Source organism: Sciurus vulgaris (assembly GCF_902686455.1).
Source record: "Sciurus vulgaris genome assembly, chromosome: 9".
Taxonomy (NCBI): domain Eukaryota; kingdom Metazoa; phylum Chordata; class Mammalia; order Rodentia; family Sciuridae; genus Sciurus; species Sciurus vulgaris.
Genome location: NC_136469.1, coordinates 68,405,827 through 68,425,831, shown reverse-complemented (window position 1 = coordinate 68,425,831; position 20,005 = coordinate 68,405,827). Strand labels below are relative to the sequence as shown.

The window sequence follows — 20,005 nt, the reverse complement described above, 5'->3', positions numbered from 1 at the left end:
AAATAGACACTGTGTTGATGCAGTATTATTATGGACCTTCTAATTGTCTTTTTCAGATTTCGTGTATTTTTATTTGTTTGCTTTTAATACTTTTGTTATAGGTATTCATTATTTATTTTGATAATGTTTCTCTCTGATTCCTATTACTCAAGACCTCCATTGAAATTTATACTTGTGATTAACATATTCTAACAGCATATTTGTTTCTCAGTCTTATTACATAGTAATCATATCATAATTAGACTGACAGACACAAGTTTGATTATCAAGAGTTTTTTAAGGCAAATTTTTATGGATTATAATTTATACTTGCTGTATTTATACCATCTTATACAATCTCCAATAATTAATAACTTGTGATTTTATATTTGGTAAATGCAAACATTATGTTAGCTAATAGGAGTTAACGATTCATAATATAAATGCATAGCAACAGTGAGACCAATATAGTTGACTTACATGCTGATTTTTATAGATCAAAACTATGAAAGAGAGAGAGAGAGAGAGAGTAAAAGCCATCAATTCCATGTAAAATGGCACTCAAGTGTTTAGTCACTTTTACAAAAATTACAGCAGAAAGCTAAGAGAAGAAGATATATGGCCCCAAGATATAGATCGCAGTAGCAGAAGTATTTAAAAGGTATAAAAGGGTAGTATAAATACCTGGTTAATTTATTTCTTCCTTCAAGATAAGGACATGGTGAATGAAATCTCTTTTGCAAAGTATTTCAATATCTCTAAAAATTTAAAATATCTCATATCCTCCTCTAGTTATAATGTAAATATATTAGCTCATTTAATGTTTTCTTGATTTAACAACAGTTCATTCTTGATAGGGAGAACTAAGTCTCAGTCAAAAATCTGGTAATGATCAATCAATACAATGTGATATTTTATGGTCAGATGTATGGCCTTTCACAATATGATAAATACTTTCAGAAAATATTTCAATGGAATAATCTCCAAAGTAACGAAGGTGAAATTCAAAAAAGTTCTACAAGCATATATTTTGACCCTCAAAATTCTAGCCCTCATTGGGAACACAGAATCAGAATTTTAGCTTCTTATTAAGTAAGACAATCGATCTGTTTTCTTCCCATCATTATATAAAATATTAGTTAAGGAGACTTACCTGAAGCACATGGAACTCTGTCTATTCCTCTAAGTGGTCAGATATTTACCCTTGAACCAGTTCAGCCTACTGAACCCTATTTACTTACACTATGCTGGTTATTTGAGGAGGTTCCCCTGTTAGGCATGGTAAATCTTAAAGTTGGACATGTTTCTTTTGAAGTGTTGATCACTAGTTTAAATATGCAGTCAAATGTAAATAAATAAGTAGTATATTTTCCTGTGTACTAATATAATCCTTATTCTTTGATTTGACCAGCCATCATGTCCTTTCTCCAAACATTTAATCTTCTAACATCTATGTAAATGTCTTCAAGTCCTCTACATCAATTGTAGATCAAGAGATACAAATTACATAGTAATTTGAACATGAAATGTTAACATAAAAAGTTATTAACTGTACTTCTAAGTTTGGATGATATAGCAATAGCTAGTACATAATAAAGAGAACTCTACAGAATATAGGCATAGAAGATGCAAGGAGCAGATACTAGTCCTAGGACTGAAGGAAAGCAACCATAGAGAAGTCCACCCTCTCCAAGGCTAAAATCTACACCATGTTGAAAAGAATACAATTATTGGCTCACTGAATGGCAGAGGAGTCACTGTGGTACTGTGGTACTACTGGCAGAATTTACTGGAGGGTTGCCCTCTGGCATCACTAGAGATCTATTCTTCACAGTGCTGGGGAATACTGTGAAAGGGGATATCTTGGTGCATGCACTCTTCCACAAGACTGTATAAGCTCATTCCTGTGGGAGCTATCTGGCCACTGAGTTCTGCAGGCAGTCATGCACTGTAGCAGCTGGACAGTAGGCAGCCAGATGCTCCAGAAGCCTTGTGCTCGAGAAACTGGTCATTGCAGGAACCTGTTGAGAAAGCACTTTGGAGGTAGGCAGCAAAACTCTTTCCTCCAGTCAATTCTCTATTCTTCCTTCTTCTTGGAAAGTTTTAACATCTGATCCTTTGTTATCTGGCAAAGAAAGAAAATTCAATGCTTTTAATTCATTTTTGCAGAACAGGAAATGAAGCATTAATTTGAAGTTGTGTTATGGTTTGGATGTGAGGTGTCCCACAAAAGCTCATGTATGAGACAGTGCAGGAAGGATCAGAGGAGAAACGATTGGGTTGTGAGAGTCTTGACCTAATTAGTGACTTGATCCTTGATGGGATTTGTGGAGTGGTAACTGAAGGCAGGTGGGGTGTGTTTCATTGCAGGTATAGCTATGGTGTATTTATTTTGTATCTGAAGAGTAGATTCTCTCTCTGCTTACTGATCAACGTGTGAGCTATTTCCCTCTGCCACACTCTTCTGCCATGATGTCCTGCCTCACCTCTGAACCCTGAGGAATGGAGCCAGCCTTCTGTGGACTAAGACCTCTGAAACCATGAGCCCTCAAATATACTTTTCCCTCCTTTAAAATTGTTCTCATCAGATCCTTTAGTCACAGCAGTAAAAAGACCGACTAAAACAAGTTGAAAGAAAATGAGTTAAAGCAAAACCCTGTTTCAGACTTCTAGGACTAAACAACTGCAACTGCACTATGGTTTAAGGGAGGATCAAGAGATAAAGTATGAAATAAAGAAGTCCAACGTTTTCACCTGTACAGAATCAGCCACAAAAGCAACAGAAGGCAAACACATAAAAACCTGGGGTCCCTTCCCTGCCTCTGTGTTTAATTCACTGGCTGCATCTTCTCTATAACCTTTCTCTGTTAGATGCATAGAATGGGTGATTTTCTTATGATATTTTTTGGGGGGGGAGGTTGTTATGGATTGGATATGAAGTGTCCCCCAAAAGCTCACTTGTGAGATAATGCCAGAGGGTTCAAAGGGGAAATTATTGAGTTGTGAGAGCCTTAACCCAATCAGTGAATTAATCCCCTGATGGGATTAATTAAGTGGTAGCTGGAGACAGGTGTGGCCAGAAGAGTTGGATTGTTGTGGGGGGTTGTGGTTTTGGGGTATATATTTGTATTTAGTAAGTGAAGAACTGTCTCTGTTTTCTGATCATCATATGAACTGTTTCCCTCTGCAACACTCTCCACCATGTTGTTCTGCCTCACCTCAAGCTTTGAGGAATGGAGCCAGCTATGGATGGACTAAGACCTCTGAAACTGTGAGCCCCAAATAAACTTTTTCTCCTATATAATTGTTTTGATTAGGTCTTTTTAGTCACTGCAGTGAAAAAGCTAACTAAAATAGAGGTACTCATTTTTTTTCTAACATAACCTTCCTTTTCAAGAGTTTAACAAAATCTTAGGGATTTTAAAAGAACTTAGTGAACCAAAGCATTACTGCTATAATTTGTTTTACTAATTAATAAAAGATTAAGAAAACCAGTATGCAAGTATAAAAAAATTCTAATTAAAATTCCACTTTAACATTTAAGCTAAGGATGAATTATTATTTCTGATCAATGTCATTGATCCATTTCAAGTACCATGTTAAGGTTTTTCTCTGTTTTTGTTTTCACCTTTATAACTGAAAAATACCTTTTTAGCTATATTAGCCAATACCTTTAAGGATCATATTTCATTGAATAAAAATTTTATTAATGAAAATGAAAAGGCTGAGAAATGAGCATGTTGACTTAAACTAAAAGACTAAACAGAGAGGGATCGAAATGGCGGACTAGAGGGTGACTGCATCTCCCAGTCGCTCCAGAACCCAGGATTCAAGAAGGGGAGGCATTGAGAGACTCAGACCAACATAGAGTCTCTCCCACAGGGTGAAGCTCGGCACAGGCAGCAGGCCCGGACAGGGGCAGCTTCTCGAAGCAGGGCAGGGCAGCTAGAGTCTTCCCCAAGCAGCACTGCTTTCCAGTGGCAGCCTCGATCCACAGCCAGCTTCTTGGAGCAGGCCCGCCCAGTGAGAGCTTTTCTGCACACAGCCAACCCCAAGCCCTGAACCCAGTGGCGGGCCCCGGCCCACAGGTGGCTTCTGGGACCAAGGCAGGACAGGGAGAGGCTTTCCCCTAGCAGCCTGGCTCCCTCAGGTGAGGGCAGGCCCTGTCTATAGCCAGGTTCTAGGAACAGGACCGCCCAGTGAGAGGATTTCCACGCAAAACCAGCCCCCAGCCCTGGACCCAGTTGTGGGCTAGGGGCAGCTTTCTTCGGAAGCACTGCATTATCAAGTTACTCCAAGACTTCAGGCTACTGAAGGCTGGGAGGTGATATACTGGAAATCTACAGGGACACTATAAGCCAATAGAGGAAATCTGCAATATCTCAGAGTCCCACTGATATCTGACCAATATGAGAAAACAAGGGAAGAAAATGTCCCAAACAATCCTAGAAACTAAATCAAAAAACCCAATGACAGCACAGCAGAAGAAATGTCAGAAAGGGAGTTCAGAATGTACATAATTAAAACAATCAGGGAAGCAAATGAGGAGATGAAAGAGAAAATGCAGGCATTGAAGGAAGAGATGAAAGAGCAAAAGCAGGCATTAAATGATCGCACCAATCAACAGTTAAAAGAGCAAATACGGGAAGCAAGAGATCATTTCAATAAAGAGTTAGAGATACTGAAAAAAAAAACAAAAACAGAAATCCTTGAAATGAAGGAAACAATAAACCAAGTTAAAAACTCCATAGAAAGCATAACCAATAGGATAGAATACCTGGAAGACAGAACCTCAGACATTGAAGAGAAAGTATTTAATCCTGAAAACAAAGTTGACGAAACAGAGACGATGGTAAGAAATCATGAACAGAATCTACAAGAATTATGGGATATCATGAAAAGGCCAAATTTAAGATTTATTGGGATTAAGGAAGGCTTAGAGAAATAAACCAAAGGAATGAATAATCTACTCAATGAAATAATATCAGAAAATTTCCCAAATCTGAAGAATGAAATGGAAAACCAGGTACAAGAGGCTTATAGGACTCCAAATATACAAAATTAAAACAGACCCACACCAAGGCACATTATTGTGAAAATACCTAACATACAAAATAAAGACAGAATTTTAAAGGCTGTGAGAGAAAAGAATCAAATTACATTCAGGGGGAAACCAACAAGGATATCAGCAGATTTTTCAATCCAGACCCTAAAAGCTAGAAGGGCCTGGAACAACATTTACCAAGGCCTGAAAGAAAATGAATGCCAACCAAGAATCTTATACCCAGCAAAACTTACTTTCAGATTTGACAATGAAATGAGATCCTTCCATGATAAACAAAAGCTAAAGGAATTTACAAAAAGAAAGCCAGCATTGCAGAACATTCTCAGCAAAATATTCCATGAGGAAGAGATGAAAAACAATGATGCAAATCAGCAACGGGAGGAACTAGCCTAAAGGAATAGCCAAATATAGGGGAAACCAAATCATGTCAAAAAAAGAAAAAAATGAGTCAAATGACTGGGAATACAAATCATATCACAATAATAACCCTGAATGTTAATGGCCTGAACTCATCAATCAAAAGACATAGACTGGCAGATTGGATTAAAAAGAAAATTCCAACAATATGCTGCCTGCAAGAGACCCATCTCATAGAAAGAGATACCCATAGACTAAAGGTGAAAGGATGAGAAAAAACATACCATGCACACGGACACAGCAAAAAAGCTGGAGTATCCATCCTCATTTCAGATAATGTGGACTTCAAGCCAAAACTAGTCAGAAGGGATAAAGAAGGACATTACATACTGCTTAAGGGAAGCATAAATTAGCAAGACATAATAATCATAAATATCTGTGCCCCGAACATTGGCTCATCCATGTACATCAAACAAATCCTTCTCAATTCCAGAAATCAAATAGACCACAACACAATAATACTAGGCAATTTTAACACACCTCTCTCACTACTGGATAGATCTTTCAAACAAAAATTGAATAAAGAAACCATAGATCTCAATACCACAATCAAAAATTTAGACTTAAACAACTTATATAGAATATACCATCCAACAAAGAACGAATACACTTTCTTCTCAGCAGCACATGGATCCTTCTCTAAAATAGACCATGTTTTTGCCACAAAGCTACTGTTAGCAAATACAAGAAGATAGAGAATACTACCTTGTACTCTATCAGATCAGAATGGATTGAAAGTAGAAATAAATGACAGAATAAAATACAGAAACTTCTCCAACACCTGGAGATTAAATAATACGCTATTATATGATGAATGGATAACAGAGGACATCGGGAGGAAAATAAAAAAATTCTTAGAAGTACATAATGGGGGGAGGGAAGGGTTAGTGTTAGGGTTAGAGTTAGGGTTATGGAGGGGGGAAGTATGGAGGAAGGAAGCACTGTACAGAGGGAAAAGAGGGGTGGGAGGGGTGGGCGGAAGGGAAAAAATAACAGAATGAATCGAACAACATTACTCTATGTAAATTTATGATTACACAAATGGTATGCCTTTACGCCATGTACAAACAGAGAAACAACATGTATCCCATTTGTTTACAATAAAATAAAAAAAAAAAGAAGTAAACGAGAACAAAGACACATCATATCAAAATCTCTGGGACACTATGAAAGCAGTACTTAGAGGAAGATTTATTTCATGGGGCGCATTCAACAAAAGAAGTAAAAATCAACAAATAAACGACTTAACACTACAGCTCAAAGCCCTAGAAAAAGAAGAGCAGACCAACACCAAAAGTAGTAGAAGACAGGAAATAGTTAAACTCAGAGCCGAAATCAACAAAATTGAAACAAAAGAAATAATCGGAAAAATTAACAAAATAAAGAGTTGGTTCTTTGAAAAAATAAACAAAATTGATAAACCCTTAGCCACACTAACAAGGAGGGAGAAACTCAAATTACTAAAATTCAGAATGAGCAAGGAAATATCACAACAGACACTAGTGAAATACAAAACATAATTAGAAGCCATTTTGAAAATCTATATTCCAACAAAACAGAAAACCTTGAAGACATAAACAAGTTTCTAGAGACATATGAATTACCTAAACAGAACCAGGAGGACATACACAACTTAAATAAATCAATTTCAAGCAATGAAATAGAAGAGGTCATCAAAAACCTACCAACAAACCCTACCAGATGGGTTCTCAGCCGACTTCTACAAAACCTCTAAAGAAGAGCTCATTCTAATACTCCTCAAAGTATTCCATGAAATAGAAGAGGAGGGAACCCTCCCAAACTCATTCTATGAAGCCAATATCACCCTGATACCTAAACAAGACAGAGACACATCGAGGAAAGAAAATTTCAGACCAATATCCTTAATGAACATTGACGCAAAAATTCTCAACAAAATTTTAGCAAATAGCATCCAAAAATATATTAAAAAGATAGTGCACCACAATCAAGTGGGTTTTATCCCAGGGATGCAAGGTTGGTTCAACATCCAGAAATCAATAAATGTCATTCACCATATCAACAGACTTAAAGTTAAGAACCACATGATTATTTTGATAGATGCAGAAAAAGCATTTGATAAAATACAGCATCCCTTCATGCTCAAAACACTAGAAAAATTAGGGATAGTGGGAACATTCCTTAACATTGTAGAGGCCATCTATGCTAAGCCCATGGCCAATATCATTCTAAATGGTAAAAAACTGAAAGCATTCCCCCTAAAAACTGGAACAAGGCAGGGATGCCCTCTTTCACCACTTCTATTCAACATCATCCTTGAAACTCTATCCAGAGCAATTAGAGAAACCAAAGAAATTAAAGGGACATGAATAGGAAAAGAACTCAAACTATCCCTGTTCTCTTATGACATGATTATATATTTAGAGGAACCTGGAAATTCCACCAGAAAACTTTTAAAACTCATAAGTGAATTCAGTAAAGTAGCAGGTTACAAGATCAATGGTCATGAATCCAATGCATTTTTATACATAAGTGAAGAATCTTCAGAAAGAGAAATTAGGAAAACTAGCCCATTCACAATAGCCTCGAAAAAAATAAAATACTTGGGAATCAATCTCACAAAAGAGGTCAAAGACCTCTACAATGAGAACTACACAACACAAATGAAAGTAATTAAAGAAAACTTTAGAAGATGGTAAGATCTCCCATGTTCTTGGATAGGAGAATTAATATTGTCAAAATGGCCATACTACCAAAAGTGCTTATACAGATTCAATGCAATTCCAATGAGAATCCCAATGATGTACCTTACAGTAATAGAGCAAGCAAGTATGAAATTCATCTGGAAGAATCAGAAACCCAGAATAGCTAAAGCAATCCTTAGGAGAAAGAACAAAGCAGGGGATATCGCAATACCAGATCTTCAACTCTACTACAAAGCTATAATAACAAAAATGACGTGGTATTGGTACCAAAATAGACAGGTAGATCAATGTTACAGAATAGAGGACATGAACACAAACCCAAATAAATACAATTTTCTCATACTAGACAAAGGTGCCAAAAATATGCAATGGAGAAAAGATAGCCTCTTCAACAAATGGTGCTGGGAAAACTGGAAATCCATATGCAACAGAATGAAACTAAACCCCTATCTCTCACCCTGCACAAAACTCAACTCAAAATGGATCAAGGACCTTGGAAATCAGACCAGTGACCCTGCATCTTATAGAAGAAAAAGTAGGTCCAAACCTTCAACATGTTGGCCTAGTATCAGACTTAACAGGACTCCCATAGCCCAAGAAATAAAAGCAAGAATCAACAACTGGGATAGATTCAAACTAAAAAGCTTTCTCTCAGCAAAGGAAACTATCAGTAATGTGAAGAGAGAGCCTACAGAGTGGGAGAATATCTTTGCCACTCATACTTCAGAGAGAGTACTAATTTCCAGAATCTATAAAGAACTCAAAAAACTCTACACCAAGAATACGAATAATCCAATCAACAAATGGGCTAAGGAAATGAAAAGACACTTCACAGAAGAAGTTGTATAAGCAATCAACAGATATATGAAAAAATGTTCCACATCTCTGGTAATAAGAGAAATGCAAATCAAAACTACCTAAGATTCCATCTCACCCCAATTAGAATGGTGATTATCAAGAACACAAGCAACAATAGGTGTTGGTGAGGATGTGGGGAAAAAGGTACACTCATATATTGCTGGTGGGGTTGCAAATTAGTGCAGCCACTCTGGAAAGCAGTATGGAGATTCCTCAGAAAGCTTGGAATGGAACCACCATTTGACCCAGCTATCCTACTCCTTGGCCTATACCCAAAGGACTTAAAATCAGCATACTACAGAGATACAGCCACATCAATGTTCATAGCTGTTCAATTCACCATAGCCAGATTGTGGAACCAACCTAGATGTCCTTCAATTGATGAATGGTTAAAGAAAGTGTGATATATATACATACAATGGAATATTATCATAAAGAATGATAAAATTATGGCATTTGTGGGCAAATGGATGAAATTGGAGAATATCATGCTAAGTGAGATAAGCCAATCTCAAAAAAACCAAAGGACGTATGATCTTGCTGATAAGCGAATGATGACACATAACCGGGGGTTGGAGGGGTTAGTGTTAGGGTTAGGGTTAGGTTTAGGGTTAGGGTTAAGGAGGGTGGCAAGAATGGAGGAAGGAAGGACTGTATAAAGGGAAAAGCGGGGTGGGAGGGGTGGGGGAGAAGGGAAAAAATAACAGAATGAATCAAACATTACCCTATGTAAATTTATGATTACACAAATGGTATGCCTTTACTCCATGTACAAACAGAGAAACAACATGTATCCCATTTGTTTACAATAAAAAAAAAGACTAAATAGGAGTCTCTATGTAGACTTCTATAAAGTTGGGAAGCAAAAATGCATAGTGTTTCTGATTATGTGTTTTACATCGCATTTCATAAACAGCAATCTCCATATTAGTATTACCTTTATGATTGTGAGAGCATTGAATTCAGCTGGTTTGGGAAAATAAATTTACTCATGAAATTTAAGGAAATTTCTAACAACAACCAAAAAAATTTGGAAGAAAGTTTGCAGTCCACTTATTCTACCAGTAAATGCATTCATTTATTGTGTATCTTAGCACTATCTGCTTTGCCAAGAGTTCAGAAAAGTATACACTATGGTTTTTACTGAACTCATCCAATTTGAATTATGATTTAGTTCAGGTTAAAAAATGCACATTGACTTCTTGATGTATTCTAATCCTCTTCAATGAACTTAAAGATTAAAAATCTAAAAATGATATTGTCCAAAATTCTATAGAAATATTGGTTAACTTTTCCATTGTGATGGTAATAAAAAAAATATTTCATGGCTAAGTTTGGATCTATTTTGAATGTTGAAGAGAAGATCATCTATAATTACATATTTAGAAAAGCCAGATGGAGTTAATAATGTTAACTGGCAAACAGATTCAAAAGAATGTTCATGAAACTTGGAATGAACCAATTTGGCTGGTATGCAAATCCTAAATAAGGGCATTGGAAAGAAAATAAGACCTGGAAAGGTGCATCTTCCATGTGGGAATTAGGAGACAAATAGTTGCTTCTCTCATATTCTAAAAGGGAACACTTCTAGTGGTTGTTACCTTCTTACTGTACAGATCATGTTTACAAGCAATTATCCATTAAGTGCCTAAGGTCTTTATTTACATTATTATTTTATTTTAGGAATACATGTGCTACTTACTGCCAAGAAAATAAAATGAAAATTTTTTTTTAAGTTCAATACACAGTATTTCATTCCAGGACATGTCCCTGAGTTCTCTTTGATGACATATGACCTAGGAGTTCAGCTTGCTTTTCCAGCCTCTGTGTTTGCTATCCCATGAGATGTTTCATTTTCCACACTTAATTGTGCAGGTATATGAGGATGCAGCCTTCTTATCTTACCATTTTCTAGCCTGAAAAGGAGCATGAAACTTTAAATTCAGAATTTAAACTTTATGTATATTCATTATGAGATAAGCTCTAGGCCAATAGATGACTCATCTGAATTCAAATGGATGACTTTCTCTGTCATTCCCTCAAGATCTCACAATACTACTTGACTTTTACCACTGTTACTGCTTGCTCAACTATTAGTAGAGTCTAAGAATTTTTAAAAATAGAGTTTGTAAGTCCCACTATTGTCTACTTAAACTATATTTTTAGCTTTTATTTTTGTAATAAGCATAGATGTGGAGGTAAGTATGGAATTATTAAGCATAAATACAATAGCAAGAATTAAGGCCAAAGAAAAAGTCTGAGGGAAAAAAATTTTGAAAGTAAATCTTATCATAACTGATTTCCTCATTTAAAATTTTAACATGTTAATGTAGTACAGTCATTCATAGAGTTCTTAAGTCATTTTTATTTAAATTTTTTATCAGCTTTTTTATTTTTTATTTATATTATTATTTTTTATTTAGATTTTAATTTTTTACAGACAGCATTTTGATTCATTGTACACAAATAGGATATAATCATTTCGTTTCTATGGTTGTACACAATGTAGATTCATACCATTCGTGTAATCATACATCAGCTTTTTAAGCTCTAAATATGTTAGAAAAATTATTATCTTTTTTATTGGAGATACATGATATTTATTAACTAGCATCCTTATGTTCTGGCTTCACAATCATTTATGTCTATTGATTAGTTCTATGATCAGAAACAATTATATGAGAATATACAAATGGAAAGGTAATGCCTTTGGTGTCAATAAAATTTCAATTCTTATTAGCTGTGATATTGAAAATGCTCAACTACTATTTGCTTCATTGTCTTCATCTGTCACATGTGATTAGTAATGTGTTCATGCTAGTCATTCACCATTTCTTCAGCAACTAGTTTACTTAGGCATTGAGTTCAGTCTCAGCCAATTCAGAGAAAAGATAAAAGTTGGTCAATATGTCATTCACATTATTACCCCTCAAATTAAATTACATGACTATGCAAAATATTCAGTACATGTTCAACTCAATTCAGGTATTTCCCATCTTTCTTTCCTTTCTTCAGTGCTAATTCTAAATTATAGCTCCTTATACTCCATGTGACCTAAACACATGGGATAGCTTCCTTGTCAAGTTTTGTGTGTGTGTGTGTGTGTGTGTGTGTGTATGCTGTTTAATGTGACTTATAATTTCTAATTTATTTAGTTTACTTGGAAGATGTCTTTACTACAATTATTTTATAAGACTGTTTCATTAGATAACTTAATATCTTGGAAATGGCATAAATAGTAATTTAAAAATTCTGAAGTTAATTTTAAAATATCTTTAAATTTAAAAATATTTTCTATCCATTGTTAATGCCATTTGAAAATATATAAAATAATTTTAAAATTAAAACAAATATGGCAATTAAGTGTAGCAATTAAGATGGTTTTATAAAGAATGAAGTATCTGATTAGTTTGTATATTCCCCTGGGATAGCATGCTATGTTTTCTAACATAGTATAATTTTGGAAATTACTATCTTCCCAGATGTACATGTAGTATTGTAACAGAATTCTGCATTAGGAACAGTATTAGACCAGTCCCCATTTATAATTTATATTAGATTCTTATCTTACGACTCTAAGAACTTCACTTTATCTCTTTTCCTTAATTTTCCTCTGTTTAATGGTAATAATGGCATCTCCAAATGCTTTAAAGGGTCATATCAATCAAAGAAACACTGTGCAAAAGTGTACACTTATACATAGAGACTTACATGAGAGTAGGTCAATAGCAGACTTTATAGCTCTATATTGAGGAAGGTGATAAGTGACAATTCAGTTGAAACTTAACTCTAAGGATTCATTTACATTTTGATTTTATTTTTTAAGACCATGATGTTTTTGGTCTTAGAAACTTGTTTTTGTAGTTTTCCCTTGTTTACGTCAATTTGGGAATTGGTTTAAAATTACCTTGATAAGAATGCTAATTTTTACTTTTTAGTTTGAGGAACTTATGGTGGAGACAGAATTCTGAGACACAAGTTGTATTAGTTATGTCTGTCTTTGTAAAAATTTACCCTGAATTTAGTGCCTTAAAACAAGTGTACTTGGTTTCCCTGTTTCTGTGAATCAGGTATCTGGAAGTGGCTTAGCAGAATCCTCTAACTCAGGATCTTATAAAAACTATAATAAAGTAAAGAATCAGTCATCTCAAGGTTTGACTGGGTAGTGACCCATTTCCATGTCCAGTCATATGACTGTCACAGAACTAGCTGTGGCACATTGGCTTCTCCACAGGGCATTTGACAAAATGCATCTTGTTTCCTCTAAACTAGCACTTGAGTATGAGCAAGATAGAAGTGACAGTATTTTATGACCCAGTTTCAGAAATGGTACCCCATCACTTTGACTATATTCTATTTTCTGTTCATTAGAACAAAGTCACTAAATTCATTGCATACACAGGAAAGGCAGATCACATAAGGGGCATATATATCAGGGAGCCCCTATGAGGACATAGTTCTCCACATTATGATCAGAGCAAAGCTTCACAAGTGACTTAACTAAAAATGGATGCCCCAAATGGCAGAGCATGCCAGTCTTTCTCCATTTCATAGATGATAATTACTATGTAGATCAAATAGGATGATTTGTACATATAGGATCTAAACCCCAGCAGTAACGCATAAAAGTTAAAAGCATTTTAATTTTTTTTCTACAAAATAAAATTATTTTAAGGATGCTAAATATTTTTTTGGAAATATTGCCTGAAGTATTTGAATTATAAAAATTTTTTAAAATACTGTTATTTGTAAGTTCAAATGACTTTTCCACATCAAAATGGTATTTATAAAGCACAATGATGCATAAAAATTGCATTTCTTATGTTGAACATAGTTATAATCACAATAGCAATCTGATGTCACTCTGTACTACAGAAGTATTTCATTATGGCATTTAATCTATTCAAGTAGTCTACAGAGTTGATATAACTGATATATTTTACCTGGGAAATGGTTCTGTCCTACATATTTGTTTATCATCCTCTCCTGCTTTAAAAGAGAGAGACAGAAAGATAAACAATGCATGAGCTACAAGAAATAATGACTTATCAGATTGTGAAAAAAAAGGAACTACATACAGCTCTTGAGAAATAACAGAGATCAAAAGATATTTTGGAGTGTGTTTATGGTTTTCTCAAAATTATGTCACCTACTTGACATTGTGTCTTAAATTTAAAAGAGAAAGATAAAAATGAAAAGTGAATGTGTAATTTTATCAGTCTAATATTCAAAGTGACAGAAGTGACTGGTGACCAGGATGAGTTCAAATATGGAACAAAGAAATTGAATCACTTCTAGCCTTATTTCTGACACACAGTATTTTGATAATTCAATGGAATTCACTTAATTTCTCCATCTCACTTCTAATTTTATTCTCCAGGAAAAATATATGAAAGTATAAGTTATTATAAAACTTGTACATTTCACAATGGATGTGAACAAAATATTATTGTTCACTCAATGTAAGTGCAAATTTTGAACATGTCTCCATAACGTATTTAGCAAATTAAAAATCATGATGAAACTTAAAACTACCGTTATTCCTTTCTTGGGAGAAAAGTTATTTACTCTATGAAACTTTACGATTGATCTAATACTGAAACAAACTTTAAGGAGTTCTGATTTGTATAAATGTAAAGACATCATGATCATCTGATGTTTATTTCCAGGTTCTTAAAAAATAATGGAATATTCTTCATAAAATCTAAAATTATATATTTCACCCTACTAACATGATACATGTAACGACTTGTTCTTTTTAACAGCTCTCAATTGTTTTAATTTACCTCATTGTACATTATAAGTATTAATATCCAACATTTATTAAAAAGTTAAGGGCATAAAGTCAGATGGTTCTATTAAAAACATTGCTTTTCTAGATTTGAACGTATTTAAGGCTTATTATCAGATGAAAAAAGAAATGGAATCATTTTGGATGTTTGTCCTATTGAAATGAATAAATTCATGATTTTTAATGATTTTGTTTCATATGTATGGCTTAATCCTTGAGGTAGTATTTTATTGAAATGGTATTTAAAAAGTGATGTATTTGTAAAATAAGTTTGAATTTAAGCAATAAATACTAGTAGAATCTAGGGAAGAAAATGTAAAACTTTGCATCAAAATTAAAAAGTTTGGGGTATCAAAGGTAAGTATCAAGAAAGAGAAGACAACACAATGGTAGAAGATTTTTTGCAAGTTTAAATCTATGTATACTGAATACATAAAACACTCTTCTAATCTGACAATAAAGGTAACTCAGTTTAAAAATGAGCAAAGAATTGGAATAAACATTTCTCCAAATAAGATATACAAATGGCAATAAGCACGTGAGAAAGATGATCAACATCCTTAGTCATTAGAGAAATGCAAATCAAAACCACAGTGAGCTACCATTGATATCAAGGTGTCTTTAATCAAAAAGACAGAAAATAACAAATGTTGACATGAATAATTAGAACACTCATACTTTGATGTTTATGATGTAAAATGGTACAACTACTTTGGAAATAGTTTTGTAGTTCTTCCAAGTGTTAAATATAGATCTTATAAGCAATGCACTATCTATTCATGAGAATATACTCAAAATAATTAAAAATATATACCCATCAAAAATGTGTACATGATGTTTATACCTATGTGATTCATAATACCCCAAAGGAAAATTTTTTAAAATTTTCCATTAATTGATGAATGACTAAACAGAATATGGATTAGTCATAAAGTAGAATGTTATAGCCATGAAAAGTATTATGTACGGATACATAGATGAAACTTGAAAATATGCTAAATGAATCAAGGCAGAGAGTAAAGATCATATATTGTATTTGTCCCAGTTGCATGGAATGTCCAGAATGGAAAAGTATATAGAGACAAAAAGTGGAGTAGGGTTTTCCAGGGTTTGGGGAAAAGGGAGATGGGAATGGTTGTTAGTGGAAATGGGATTTCCTCATTAGGGATACAGAAAATTTTCTGGAATTACATAGTTGTGATCACCATTCTGTGATTATTTTAAAAGGCACTCAGTTGTACAAGTTTAATAGGATGAATTTTGTGATATATGAATCATAGATCAAAAACTATTATAATAAAAATCAATAATTATTTTTGAATTGAGATATGAGTTATTTGGGAAACAAATATGATACAAAGATAGTAATAAACAGGGACCTATTTTAGAGAGTAAAGTAGCTTGGGTTTTTCAGAAGGAAAAAAGCAGACTTTTGAATTTCCCGATTTAGAATTAAATGTAGAATATTCTATGCATGATACAAGAAGTTAAAAAATGAACTAAATCAAACAGGCAGTACTATGCACTGAGGGATGTAATGTGTATTTAAATCAGTTCCTGAAGGATTTGTGCTTATGATTCTAATAAATAGATTTCAAAAGCATTAATATGCTACCATGTATAATGATTACTATTCTAGTGATATAGGCATGCAGCTATGGAATTATACTCATTCTACTCATTTAAATAACCAAGAGGCTACATTTTAGAATAAATAATCTGTAAGTACACATTAAGCAGCTTTGGAATTGGCATATTTTAGAAAGCTGCCATTGTAAAAGGATAGGCTATGGACTGCTTGCTTTCAATGAATTAGTTATCTTTTCTTGATGAAGTTGTAGAAGATACAAATGATAACCATTTAATTAAGCAAATGAAAATAAGAAAACAGATACAAATAATTTTAGAGTTTTAACAATTTAGTATCTCAAATAATAGTCATTTTAAATTTGAATATGTCATTGAATTTCTTCATGTACCTTGTGAGCACCATGTCTCATTTGACCCTCACAAAATCTGTGAGATAGAGCATACAGCTGTCATTCCTTCATATTAACAAATGAGGAAATAGAGAACATGAGATTAAATTTAATGTTTCATAGTTGGATGATTTCTTAGAAAGCTAGGGGAAAACCCACAGATATCCTGGTTCAGCACTCCATCCATTCTGTTGTTAGATTAGCATGAACTGAGCAGCATATTGGTGGGGTAGGGGGTGGGGTGGAGGTGACAAAAGACTGACAGGAATAATGTTAGAAGCACCCTAGTGTCAACAGACTCTATCACAGTCTATCAATAGGTAGTTCACAGTCTAACAGGTGAAAAATTAAAAATACAAATAATTTATTAAACACATTTATGAGTACTTTTTATGTATTTACTCAACCAGTCCTTACAAGAATTTTGTCAAGAAGATTTAGCTATTTATTAAGAGATTTATGAATTGTTGTGTAAAAATATGTTAGCAATTAGATCGTGTTATCATGTGAATTTAAAATATGTCCGAACTGCTACTCTGTCCCTAAGTCTAGTAAATAATTTTGTAAGCTAGATACAACATACCATCTGGTACCTCTTTTCAAATGAAAGCCAATTATTTTTAAATGAAATATTTCACTATTTTGGCTGCTTCTCAAGTAAATCAAAAGTTATCACTTCTTTTTTAGGAATGACGTTTTGTCTAAGGGTATCCCTAGTATTTTATGGTCCCTCTCATGCCCCATCTATCTGTAAATCTTAATTTTCTATAAGGACAACAGAACATCATAATACAATACTCTTAATAAAGTGCTCTTAGCTAGTTCTACCAGGCACGAGGTGACTCTTAGCCTCTCAGGACAATGTCATGACAACTTTACATTACTCTAGCAAAGATCTTTTCCCAGATCTCATCCTGCCTTAAGGTGGGAACAGGACAACATATCATGAGGACTCTGAAGCTCTTGATTCACAATCGAAGTTTCAGGATACATTCTATGTTATGATGCTGGGCTCCAAGAAAACACCATTTCTACTCAATGAATGATGCACTCAATGAAAAAGCCTGGTTTGGCAATGGGACCACTATCTGCCCTGTCTATGTGTTTTCTCTCCTTTTATTTAGTAAATTGTAGATTTAGAAGCTAGGAACATAGTGGCATCTAACTCCCAGCCCTTAATATGGGAGTACAACATTTTTTGCCTTTTAAGGAAATATATAATGTAACAATTTCCCTTATTTTATTTTTCTTAGGAATTACTATTTTAACATTTTATTCTTGAAAGATTCTAGCGAATTCTTAAAATAATTAGCACAAAATTTTAGAAATTATTTTATTAAGATCTTATTCTTGTGAATATTAAGTTCCTGAAATGTTTAAACATGTATTATTCACAGAAATCATCATTTTCTTCTGCCTCACTGGTTCAATAACCATTTTCTTTTTCAGTCAGATGATAGATTCTTTTACACATCACATCTCATTAACTGCTAATACAAGAATAAATGCAATCATATATATTCCTATTATATACCCCTTTTCCTTTCCTTAACTCTCATTTTTCTTTGCATTTCTTTTTTTAATAGCAAAATAATTTATTTAGTCTCCTTAACAATTTAACAAAACTATAACTTTGGTTAAGTATTAATTGTTGTAATTATCCTAAATAATGCTATACATCTGAAGGTTGTAACATACCCACTTAGAAAAAACAATAATGAACAAAAAATAAAAGAAGGAAAGGAGGAACAGGAGGAAAATTGACTTGCTAAAACCTCATTTTGTTAAACTTGATACATTATGTTGTACTTACCCTGAGTAGCAGAATTGCAGTTCACGTGACAAAGCTTCATGATTAAAGCACGATTAAAGGAAAACTTCTAGCACTTGGATACTCACAAGAATCCTTTCGAGACTACTGTAAATTTAATACCACCCCTTACCTTTCATGAGCTTTCTCTACCACAGTGATCTGTGCTGGGACATCCTGTTTTATACTAGAGTTCTGTGTCTACCTTTTCTCCCTGTAAACCTCTCATGGTTCTCCCCATTTGTGTTTTCACAAATTTCCATCCTCCCATATTTTCTACAAGTTATTGATTGATTACTTCCACTTACTTAAAACTACTCTTCTTTTTCTAATTTAGGTTCTCTAATGAACACACTTTTTATTCCTTTCTCTATGTGTGGAAAAGAAAACGAAAAAAGTTTATTTGGATTCCCAAGTGAAAAGCTGATCTACAGATACAGTAACATTCCCTGAAAACCTAAGAGAACACTGATCATTTCTTTCCCATGGGATGCTATTTCTAGAAGTCTCAGCACAATCTCTAGGCCAATAAATGTTTGGGCCTCATCTATAGCAGATCAGAGAGAATACCTATTAAAATATGCCATGTTCAGTATTTTTTGAGGCCACTAATAGCACCTATGTTGTCACGTCATGTTACCAAAGACTTCAATTTATGACATTTGTATGAATGTTGCTATGTGTTATCCAGAGACTTTGACTATTAAATATTAACTATTGAGGGATAACTTTTTACATATGTCCACACACATTTCAAAGTTATTTAAAAAAAAATCCTTAGGTTTTTGGTTCTCTAAAAAATGTATATAGCATTTTTAAAATTTTGATTAATCTAATATAGTTTTTTTCTTTTATAGTTTAATTTTTACCTTTAAGAAATTTTGATATCAAATAAATGGATACTCCTTTATAGATAAATTGTAATACAGACTAACCAGTTGCCCAAGGATAATACAGAAGTATCCTGGCAGGAACAGTATAGAATTTATCTTGTGTTGCTCACTCAAGAAACACATGCCTTTACTGTAGGTATACATATGAGTAGAGAACAGAGGACATAAGAGCAAAAATTCTCTTTGAATTTCCTTTAAGGTTATTTTATTTCCATTTAGCCAGAGGTGACCTGTTAAGCAGTGAATATTAATCCACACTTCAACTGAATATTAATCCATACTAACTAGAATTTAGGAAGTCATATGACAATAATACCTCAGAAAATATGACATCCATGGAGATTTTAAAATATGTACCTTCAGACTCTGATATTTGATATAATTGTTTTCCTCTTTGATGATTTGCTGTCGGTATGGAACATCACTCTTAAGACAGCATGGCTTACACTAATCTAGGCAGCCAGTAGACAAACATGACATTGATAGACTGATTCATATTATCTTTCTAGCATCATACTCTGTTTTCTTT

The 20,005-nt window shown here is 33.8% G+C and overlaps 1 protein-coding gene across 10 annotated transcripts in view; it reads left to right on the top strand.

Annotated features, from left to right (window-relative positions):
• Positions 1-20,005, top strand: part of CCSER1 (coiled-coil serine rich protein 1) — a 1,261,997-nt gene that overhangs the window by 647,466 nt on the left and 594,526 nt on the right. The window lies entirely within an intron of this gene.